Below are 12,270 nucleotides of genomic sequence, written 5' to 3' on the forward strand. Positions count from 1 at the left end.
TAGTCCAGATAAAGTCCTCACATTTTAGTATTACTTTTAGTCCAAGCATTTATTTTCCTGCTTAAATTTGGTACCAAATCATGGTAGTGTGTTCTCTGCACTCTGTCAAACCTGGGGTTCCTGCTTTCTACAGCTGAGAGGGAGAATAGCTACCGCTGCATTGTTTTTTGATGGATTTACTCACAGTGGAGAAATATCACAGATTTTGAATGTCTGACAAAAACTTCCATTACTTTTCAGTGTAGTTTTAGTCATCTTGATGAAAGCTAAACCTTGTTGTTGTCAATTTTAGTCCTCACAGATCTATTTTTGTTAGTCTCAGTCTAGTTTTTGTCATGGAATAAAAGGCTGTTGACGAACATTTTTAGTCATAGTTTTAGTCGACGAAATTAACACTGCTGCAGACGCACATTTGCAACCCACTGAAAATTACTTTGCAACCCATCAGTTGAGAAACAAGGCTTTTAGAGGACACGCTGTATGTTGTCACCACAAATCAAGAAGTTGCTCCTCGTTGACTAAAACTATGAAGGCTAAAATTGACTAAAATGTGACTAAAACAAAAAAGCATTTAAATCTGAAGACTGAGACTTAATTTGAGATGGCTGCTTAATTTAACACTGTTTTAAAAACTTGTGTTGTCGCCAAAAATCAGGAAGTTGGTCCTCCATTTCTGATGTCCATGTAGCTTTATGCCTCATGTTTACTGTCATCTCCATGGCTGTGTTTGTTGTGCTTCCTCCTTGAGCCAGCATGCTTCCTGATTGGCTCTAGCTTCATCCCCCATAACAATCCACATGGTGCATGCTCAGCTGTCTGCAGTGTACCCCATCAAATAACGGGATTTCTGATTGTAAATATTGAACATTCTTAATTATCATGATCTCAAATCAGCGTTGCTCTGATCATCTTCTGAACAGATCAGGGAGGAAGGAATTACTCTCACACACCTTCCACCACAGGAAATCTGTCAAGATAATCTTTACAGCCATCGGAGTCAGACTTTGGTCTAAAGGGGAGAATCCAAAATGATAATCTTGCAGCAAGTGCTTCTCTTAAGTGTCTCAAAATGACCTTTTAAGTAACTCACATAGAAAGTAGAGCACTTGTCATGTGAATGTGACTTATAATGAGTGTACTGAGATATTTTTACAAAAACGTGAGTCAAATACACTCCTTAAGATTAGAGTTTTTGCAGTGTGTTATCTCTGGTTTGTCTCTTGGTTTAGTTGGATGTGTTGATGGTCGGCCTGCAGGTCTTTGCCGGAGGTAAAAGCTGTTGAAGGTTTTATTCTAAATCAGAGAATTGTGTTTTTTATTCTCTGCGTGAAGGCTGAAAACTTCCCCTGTACACTAGAGGGTGCTGACCCCCTCCCCCTGGCTCGACCCCGTGTACATGTGTACTATACTGAGTGATGACATACTGTAAAAAACGACGTACGTGCAGTTTCTTTGTTTTCTAACTGTGGAAGCTTGCTGTGGTGAGCGCTGCCCTCCTGCTTGTAAATGAGACATTCTGATTTGTTAAAATGCCTTTACATTTTTTTTTTCTCCATCTGACGTCATCAAAGCGTGCCTACTCGCCGTCCCACCGAGGGATCCCGCTGTACAGACCACCCGGCAGAGGAGCACGTGGGCCTGTGAGAGTGTGAGAGTGGCTGATAACGTGAGCGTGTTTGTGTGTGCCGCCCACAGATGCTGTGCGATCTCCGCTCGGTTCCTCGCTGTTCTCGTCGTCCTGAACGATGATGACTTGAACATTTTGATTTTAAGTTTGTGATGATTAAAGATCTTTTTGTAAGCGATGTTTTGTGTCTGAATCCATGGAGCTCCTGATCATCTGATTTGTTATTTTCCCTGTTTTGTTTTGGGTTTCTTTTTGTTGTTCTGTACAGATGAAAATTGGACAGTTTGTTAATAATAATAAAGTCTGCAAGGTTTCTATCCTGTCGTCTAGGCTCTTCATTTCACACTAACAATTTCTCCTTTTCATTAATTCCTTAAAAATCACAAAAACAAACTGAGTTTATCCAGATACAGCGCCCATAAAAAGTGTTCACCCCCTTGGATGTTTTACCCTTTTATTGATTTTATAAATCAGTCATGATCAATATAATTTGGCTTTTTTTATGAAAGAACAAACCAAACCAAATTCAGCAGAGGTCCATCCAACTGGTGCTAGTAGTCTCACAGTCAGTGAAATAGAGATCACATGAGAGCAGTGAATCTGTCTGTGATTGTAGCATAAAATTTCCTGTGTCTGGAAGGTCTAGCCTGGCTAATCAGTATTTCTAGCTACCATTACACCATGAAGACAAAAGAACACTCCAAGCAACTTAGAAAAAAGGTTCTTAAAAGTCTAAGTCAGAGGATGGATTCAAAAATATTTCCAAGTCTCTGAACATCCCCCAGAGTTCAGTTAAATCCATCATGAAGAAATGAAGGAATATGTCACTTGTAAATCTGCCTAGATCAGACCGTCCTCACAAACTGAGTGGGCGTGCAAGAAGGAGACTAGTGAGAGAGACCACCAAGACACCTATGACTACTCTGAAGGAGCTCCAAGCTTCAGCAGCTGAGATGGGAGAGACTCTGCAGACCACAACTGTTGGCCGGTTTCTTCACCAGTAAGAGCTTTATGGGAGAGTGGCAAAGAAGAAGACACTGTTGAAGAAAACTCAGATTCAATCTGGACTAGAGCTCACTTTAAGGCAAAATGAATGCAGCAAAACAGGAAAATCCTGGAGGACAGTCTTATTCAATTGTGTTCTATTGTTTTGTATATCCTTTATCGAGAATTTACCCTCTAGGGATAATGGATTTTATATCAATAAAGTGTTATCATTAAAGTATTATCATAAACATCTTATATGCCTTTGCCCATCGTTTTCCAGATAAATGACTTGTCTACAGTAGGTTTGGGAGGTACAGCACAAATATTTTCTATCAGAATGTTGCATGGACATTTTAGCATTACAATGATCTGGTCTGTGTGCATATACAATGATATACAGTTTACACCAGTGGATCTCAACTGGTGGGTCAAGACCCAAAAGTGGGTCACGAATGTATGCTAGGGAAAAAAATGCACAAAACTCTAAGGAAGCCCTAAGTGGACATACAGTAGTTTGATACATGTGTTTTTATGTTTTCCTATGATTACGAGTAAAATTCTGTAATTTTTCTCAAGATATCTACCTATTTATCTCCTTTTTGTTGGGAAATAAAGCTAGTTTACCCAAGATAACAAGGAAATTCTTAAGAGAAATGACCAAACTTCTATGCTATCTCTGGAAAATGGAGTAAAATCAGACGTACGCATGCAAATCCTTTAGTATTTATGTGCTTTTCTAATGTGTTTGTTCCGTCTCTTAGTTCAGTACGTTTTTGCCATTTAGAATCCAAACATCAACATTTTTTGGTGTGTTCTTATGCCTTCATGGTGTAATGGTAGCCAGGAATACCGACTAACCAGTGACAACTGATTTACCAACATTCGTGCAATTAATTATTATTTTATTTAAACTTTGACTTGGTGGGTCCTGATGCCTGACCAGTTGAGAACCACTGGTATACACTGTGGTCTTTTACCTTAATGCCATGATGGTTATACTATGGTACCACAGTAGTCATATAGTGTGGTGTAGTATTGGCACCTTGTTACGGTACCATCCACTATGAAAGTTGGCACTGTGGGCTGAAAAAGACAAGAAAACATAACCCCCTTTTATATTATCTATTTATTTGTCCAAAAGAAAACTTCCTTACTCAGTCGCTTGCCTATTTTATGTTATTACCGTTAGATTTGCTGTACTGTTAACCCCTAAAGTCAATTTTGTGTTCCTGCTTAACAGAAGGGTCAGCAGATGGCGCTCTATGCACAGGGTAGGAGAAAACGCACCAGCAGAGGAAGTTACCAGCAGCGGTGAGAGAGTTCAAGTACGCAATAAAATAGGGGACTTCTGTTCTTAACCGAAGTGTTATTAACAGGTAAGATGAGCTTAAACATCATTCTGGTATCACAGTGACAGAAATTACCGGTAGTAGTTAAGTGGAGGAAAGTTTCAGCCTGTATTTAGAGCCGGTAGAGACCTTACATTTGACTGCTGTGTGAGTTAATTAACAACTCTAGCTACTAGCTACTACTAGCAAACTCACTAAAGTTCCTCTTGGTCTTTTCTGACTCAAACTAAAAAGTCAGTTGAATGAATAAACTCTATTTTATGTAATCAGTCACTGCAGAACATCACTATGTTTACTTAGAACCAAAATGGGCATGACTAAGTAGAGGAATTTTGAGTTAAATAATAAAAGCTAACATGATGCTAAACGCTATTAGCATGCTAATACTAGATTAGCAACTAGTGAAGGTGTAATCACAGACATAGAGATGAAAACATCGCCTGGTCAGTCTGCTTTGTAAGGCAGTAGAAGTAGACAGGAATATGTGAGTTTCTAATATAAAAAACACAAATTTTCACATTATGTAAATAATCGTTGTATACTCTATGATCAATATTCATGCAAGTACTGATAATGATAACTACTTAGACAAAAAAAGTTATTTCCATTTCTAAATGCTATAAGAGCAGAGAATGAAACTTTAACTGTTTATCTGGAATGCAGATGGTAATTTTTTTGTGGATTTCCAAAGGAAATGTATGTCATTGCCGTGTTATTGTTGTTGTTCTTTGCTGCTCATGGAGTAAATTTGTAAAGCAGGGCTGTTCATTACTAATTCAACTGGGCCAAATTTTAAAATCAAGAAATGTAGCCGGGCCAGACGTGTTCAGCACCCAGTAAGCAGCTGGTAATGTCAGATTTTGGATCAGTGCAGATCAATTTGATGAAAAAAAAAAAAGCTCTTTTTATTCACAGTCTCCCTTTTGAATTTGGCAACATGACAAAGGCACAGGCTTAAAAACACAACAACAGAGCTGTATTTGAACATAACTTGAAGCAGTAGAAAGGTTGTTTCCAAGTGAATAAAGATAAAATGAAACTGTGTAAATGATCATTTTGGTCCCATCTTACCCAGACATACCTCAACTCTGCACAGCCGTAGCTACAGTTGAAAACGACATGTTTGTGCGTGATTGTCCAGGGTATTTTAGCTGGGCTGTTGCTAGGCTATGCAGAGTGTTGCATTCATGGTCTGAAATACCATGGGAATTTATGAAAACTTGTGGAACAGGTTGCCCTCTGCATCTCTTGCATGACCACAGGCTGGGCCACTTGGGGGTTGGTTCTGGGCCGCTAACTGGATAGGCCTGATGTAAAGTAATATACAGTGCTTAACAGATGTATTAGACCACCTGTCATGAAAACGAGAAAACATAAATGTTTTAGAAATCTTTCAAAAACTTGTTTAAAACTAACAATGTTATTGTTATTTATTTGGCAAATAACAAACTGAAACAACTAAATAGTCCTTCACACATAATAACCAAAAAACTTTATATTTTGTATGGCCTCCTTTGGCTTTGATAACAGCTTGCATTTTTGCTGCCATTGTTTTTATGGACTTTTCCACAGTCTCTTTTGTCATTGACTTCCAAATAGTTCCAGCTGTTCCCACAGACTTGCTTTAGCTGTAACTTTTGTGTGATCAATCTTTGAATCTATTTAATCCCAAATTTGTTCAATAGGTTTCAAATCCGGACTTTGACTGGGCCAGTCCATCAGTTCCAGTACTCCAGATTCCCTTTTCTTGGTCAGATAGTCTCTGCACAGCTTTGAAGTATGCTTGGGGTCATTGTCTTGTTGGTATATGAACCCACGACCAATCAGATTCAGTCCAGAAGGGATTCCATGATGCACTAAGATGTTGTGGTAGACGTTCTTGTTCATGATACCGTCCATTTTCACTCATTTGCCCACGCCGTATCCACAAATGGAACCCCATACTATAATGGAATCTCCACCTTGTTTCACTGTGGGTGCATCTGGCATCAAAACGTTCTCCAGCTTTTCTGCGGACATAAACACGACCATGCTGACCCAAGAGTTCAAACTTGGACTCATCCATCCAGAGTACCTTCTTCCAGTCATCAACAGTCCAGTGTTTGTGCTCCCTGGCAAATCTGAGGTGTTTCTGGATGTTTGCAGGCCTCAATAATGGCTTCTTAGCAGCTATTCTTCCCTTTAAGCCTTGTTCTGTCAGTCGTCTGCTTATGGTCATTCTGGAGACTTTCTCAGACTCTGATCTAGAAGCATTCATCTCTGCCTGAAGGTCAGCAGTGGTCTTCCTTCTGTCTCTAACACTTCAAATCTTGAGGTGTCTGACATCTGCTTCAGTTAACTTTGGTTTCCTGCCTCTTCCTTGGCGCATTTTGCAAGTACCAGTCTCGCCCATTGACTCCAAAGCATACTTGACCACACTGTGAGAACACTTTATGTCTTTCCCTATTTGTCTCAGAGACCATTTAGCATCATGAAGTTCTTTAATGCGGACTCTTTCATTTTCCACATTTTACCATTTTGAACAGGAATGAGGGATTTCAAACTGAATTCACCTTTTTATACCCAAATTTGAGCCGGCTCCCTGGGCTTCTCTGAGAAGTCAGAAATGAATCAAGCATAACATTCAACCACTAAAACTAATTTTTCTGTTCAGGAATGCAAGTAAACAACTATAATTTGACATATTAATCAAGAAATAATAATGTGCTTTACTAATTTTTCAGTTTTTTTGTAAATCAATACATTTGAAAATTCATGGATAACAATAATAATTATGTTTTAGCATTAAAATTATCATTTGGATTAAAGAGCTTCTACATATTGGTGTATTAACCATTGCAGAAACATAAAAAGTGATTCTGGTAATTACCAATGCTGTTAATTTAGGGCAGCTGTGGCATAAACCTTACTTTGGTTAGGGTTAGGTGGTCTAATACATTTGTTAAACACTGTATGTGAACACGCTAACATGTCATGTAGATGACGTTATCAGTACGGGGCTGAGAGAGTCCAGCGCTTCTGATCTGAACTGTATTTTCCTCTGTTATTAAGAGAATCTTCAACAGTTGCTCCAAAGTGAGCTCAGTGCCATTCTTGTACATGTAACATGTGATTTAACATCCTCCTTTGTCATTGTTGTGTTGACAGTAAAAATGTTTGTTTGGCTAACTGCGGGTGTAATTTGTGTTCTGTTTTGCTATGACAAACTACCTTAAGACAATGGTGTGTTAAATCACTTTTTATTATTAGCAACAGCGTAGCAGTGTTTGATTCTTTTGTAATTATTGTTTTCAGACCACACACACTCCTAAAGTTGGATCACAGACCGTTTCAGCCGTATTCAAGCACGCTGGAAATGAAGGAGTCAAAGCAAAGAAGGTAAACTGCTTCACTTGTGTTCTTTCTTTCTAAAGAGGTTATTTTTGGGGGCTTTTATTTTGATAGGACAGCTGAGGGGGCTTCTTCTATGGAAAGGCTGTTCTCTTCAAACAGCTTTCTCTTGTAGTGATTCAGTCAGAGTTTTACTGATTATACTGTAATTTGATTGGCCGATTGCAGTTTTTTTCCTTGTCTGACCTGGTGATAAAGATTTTTTTGGATTATTTAGTTTTAACTTAAACTTATCTCCACCAGCAAATTGTATCAAAGCCTTTTTCCCCATAAGCGTAAACCCTGTGGGGATTGTCTCCCATGATTCTCTCCATATTTAGTGTTCAGTGTCTTATTTTGCCAGAGTTAACACTCGTCATTAGGTATACCTGGTAAACTGGCACACATATTTCAACAGCCAATCACATGGCAGCAGTCTGTCCATTGAGGCATGGAGACATAGTCAAGGTGATGTACTGGATTTGGAGCTGAGGGTCTGAATGAGTATTTAGGGGACATAAAATGTGCCGTGGTTGCTGGCAGCGGGCCAGGCTTACAGGTGTAATTTATGATATGTTATCATGATGTTCAGTGAATTTAAGAAATTCTGCAAAAGGGGTTCTCCTCCAGAGGAGGAGCTATGTTGGAGCCCCTGGTATACGAAGTTCTACATGGATATTATGAACAAGGACTCAGTGATATCTGGTGTCCATGCTGTTCCTATGTTAAAGGTCATGAAGTGGTGCTTCTAAAATTAGCAGACGGAGAGTATAAACCCGTGTGTTGACTCCTCAGTGAGGTGTGAACATAAAATGAGAACGAAGCCGACGTCACCCCCTGAATCGCACAGAGATGTACGACTCTGTGTGGTCGGCATGTCAGCGTTCATCTGTGTGTTTTCTGTCTTCTACGTGTGTGTGAGACATTAAATGTAGACAGGCTGTACGTCTGCGTCTGTCTGCTGCGTGGAGGCTTTGCTCTGTCTGTCAGATCTGTGTTAAATTCTTCACTCCAAAACACGTCCAGCTCGCTGCTTTCCTTCAGTTTACGGCTCAAATGTCTCCAAACATCCAAAAGTTTTTCTCCTGGAGGTTGAAAGCTTCAAACATAGCAGACAGTAAACCTGAACACGGGATAAACATGTTTATTATGTCTGGAGGAATCAAATCAGAAAGACGAGGTACAGAGAGAGATATCAGAAAATCCTCCACTGGAAAAAAGACGGATTTATACTGAGACAGTTTGTCCCTTTATACAGTAATATGAAAATTACATTTTAGAACAACATGAACCTCCCTTTCTGAAAATAACTTTAATCTTCCTGTTTTTGCAAACGTTTCAAAGGCTTATTTTATAAAACCACATGAATTTAAGACCTGAATTTGATGAAAAACAACACTTTCATTCAGAATTGCATTATGAATTTCAGCCCAGTTTCATGTCCAGGTGATAGAAGCCATTAGTTTTCCCCTTTAGCATTAAACATTAAACTTTTCTGTAAATATAGAACCTTTATGTCAGAATGAAAAAATATCATAAAGGCTGTTACACTTTGTACTGACAACAACATTCCTATCATGTATGATTTATTTTGAGGTAATATTTGATCATTTTTTTTCCCATGAGAGCTCTGGATTTCACGGAAATGTTCTTTTCCGATCAGAAATTGACCCAAAAATTTCATGTAAATTCCTCAACATTTTCAAAGCTAATCCCCCTTCAATTTCTTACTGAATTCCAAAAACTGTAATGATGGAAATTTCCCCAAAACATCCAAACAAATCACCCAAATTCCAACAAAAGTCAAAAATTTCTAGGTAAACTTCCTAAAAACTCCTAATGAATCTCTCCAAGCAGTGAATCTCTCTTAAAATTCCCAAGCAAATTCCCCGAAATTTACAAAGAAATTCCCTTATGTAAATGTAAATTCCACATTTCCCACAATTACAACTTCATTTCTCAAATTCTAACGCTAATGCCTGAAAAATTCCAAAGAAACTTCCCAAAAATTCCAACGAAAAAGCCAAAAATACAAAAAAAAACTTTACTCAACAATTTTCAAAGAAACTCCCCAACATTTACAAGCAAATTTACATAAAAATAGTTTAAACTTCCTCAAATTATCCAAAGAAATCCTCCCAAACATCCAAATAAATTCCATGGCCCCCCAAAAAAATTCTAATCAAAAAGCATTAAAGTTTCATGTCAATGCCTCAAAATTACAAAACAAATTCTCCCCAAAATTAAGATCAAATTCTCCAAAATTACAATCACATTCACACATTTCCATGAAAATGCCTGAAAATTCCCAAACAGATTCCAACCAAAAAGCAAAACATTTAAAAGTAAATTTCCCCCAAAATGTTCATTAAAATTTTCAAAAACATTTACAAAAAAATTTCCCAAATTTTTCATGTAACTTTTCAAAAATTCCAAAGCAAATTCCCTAAAATGTCCAAAGAATTTCCCCAAATTTCCATGTTAATTCCTCAGATTTTAATGTGTATTCCACCATATTTCAAAGCAGATTTCTTCAATGTCCATTTTGATGGTTATCTTAAAAATGTTTAACAGCTAATGTTATTACTATGTTGTAGGCCAAATTATGACGCCCTGTATGTGCATGTAGGAAGTGAATGCATTTGAAGGAAAATAAAGCTGTGATAAACTAAAATACCATCAAACTGTTTTAGTTTCACACTTGAGGAGTTTAGGCTCTAATAGATGGTGATAATATCAGCTGCTGCATTCATCTCAGAAACAGTCAACATTTCCAAAGGAAAACAAGCATGACCTAGCTATTTTATATTGGTGATAAAGCTGAAATCATAGATAACCACATAACGATTGTCCATCCCTCTATTAGATATTTAAACAGTAAAATAAAAGAAAGGTCTGTAAGTGTTGCACAAGTTTGAAGTCTGTTGTTCTATCGCACAAAATTCCAAGACGCCTGCATCCATTAACGCTTTTACCCCACAGCACCATTTTCAAAATAAAACCAACACAGTTCAGTCTTTCAAGCATTTAGCATCCTACAGCAGAAACACCTCAGTCTGTGCGTTTATACCCATGCTACAGTCGAGTCATGTTTCAGCCCAGCTAAGATGTTAAAGTGGGCTTTGCTCCTCATTCTAGTGTAGAGGCACCAGCTTGTTTATGTGTTCTAATAATGCTGAAACCTTCCCTTAAAATATCAAACATGTCAACGATGATTGCTTTAAAAAAGAAAAATAGATATAACAAGCACAGATTATATTTAACATAAAAGAGGACACCATCAAAAGTAAGACCAAAAGCTTTTGCACAGTTTTGTCTCCTGCTTTTAAACATTTCACACATATCTCAAATATTTCTCTCAGATCCAACCGATCTGACATTCTTTTGTCCATATTTTTCTACATACTTTTACACAAGTGGATGCCCATAGAGTGCCATGTTAAAATCTTTACAGCAGAAATACGCTGTCACAGCCTGGTACAGAAATGTTTTTTTAGACATTTTTTTCTCTCATGACGCCCTCAGACGTTTAACTACAAGGGAACTGCCTGGCTCAGATATTTTAGAACCTTATTGTCTGGAGTTGTCAGCTGATTTTATCGCTGAACCTTTACTCTGTCTTTCGACACTAACAAAATTCATCTTGTCTAGAAATCTGACTTCCTGCCTCCTCTGTTAAAATGATGAGAACCTACACTTTTAAATAATTATGGGCTGATTTCACAATTTTCCATTTTAGCCTAGATTTTTTTATTTTTATTGCGATGGATCAACTTCAGGAATTTTTATTGATCAACAGTATTTTATGTGATTATCAGTCAGGCTTTAGAAAAAAGCACAACACTGCCACAGATGATTTAAAAGTAGTCAGTGATTTTACTGAGTCCATGACAATAAGGAACACTGTGGCTCTTTCCATTGACTTGACCAAGGCCTTCGATACTGTGGACAACGTCATTTTGGGGGAAAGACTGCTGTGTTGTTCTTCTGGCCAGTCAGGCTGGGGGTTTGACAACAATTTATCAGAGAGAACAGCGTTTAAAGGCTTTGCTTCTGAGTGCCTTGAAGTTAAAAATGGCGTACCTCAGGGTTCAGTCTTGGGACCGCTGTTATTTACACTTACATCAACAGTATCAGTAAAAACGTACCAATGCTTATTTTCATTTATATGCTGATGACACTGTCATATACTGCTGAGTCCTGAAACCTAACTCATGATGATTACAAACTTAAACAAAAAGCAGAGGCCGTCCTTTATCTCTACATCCAAGGGTGACATGATTGAGTGTGTGTTTTCTCATAAATATCTTGGGTTTTTGAGGGATAATTCATTGACTTTTAAGCGTCAAATTGAACAACTTGTAATTTTAGGTTGCGTCTGGGTTTTTATTTCAGAAATAAGTCTCGTTTTTCTTTTGCTGCAAAGAAAAGTGTTGTTTCTGCCACTTTTATGCCTCTGATTGGTTACGTGATATTTTAAATATGCATGCCTCTTCACAGTACCTTAAATCTTTAGATACTGTGTAACCCAGGGCCCAGAGGTTTATAACCAATCTAAAGTCCTTAACTCATCATTGCATTCTGTATGACTGAGTTGGTTGGCCTTCATTGATGACTCGTACGCTACGTCATTGGCATATCTTTATTTCTAAGGCTGTACTTAATCTGCTTCCATCATGCTTGTGTGATTTTATTCATGTGAAAAGTTCTAGAAGCTACAGGCTTCACTCTGTGACTCAGTCACTAGATTTATTTTTGCAATTGGTGCCCAAAGTTCGTCTTGAAATGTGTAAAAGGAGTTTCAGATATGTTGCTTCTGCAGCTTGGAATCTTCTGGAGGAAAATAAACGTCTGGGTTGGCTGATCTCTGCATGGTTTTAGAAGTAAGTTAGAGGTCTTAGAGGAAGATGCATCAGGTTGCAGACGTTTGGACTGATG

Source organism: Cheilinus undulatus, linkage group 9 (genome assembly GCF_018320785.1).
Source record: "Cheilinus undulatus linkage group 9, ASM1832078v1, whole genome shotgun sequence".
NCBI classification, from domain to species: Eukaryota; Metazoa; Chordata; class Actinopteri; order Labriformes; family Labridae; genus Cheilinus; species Cheilinus undulatus.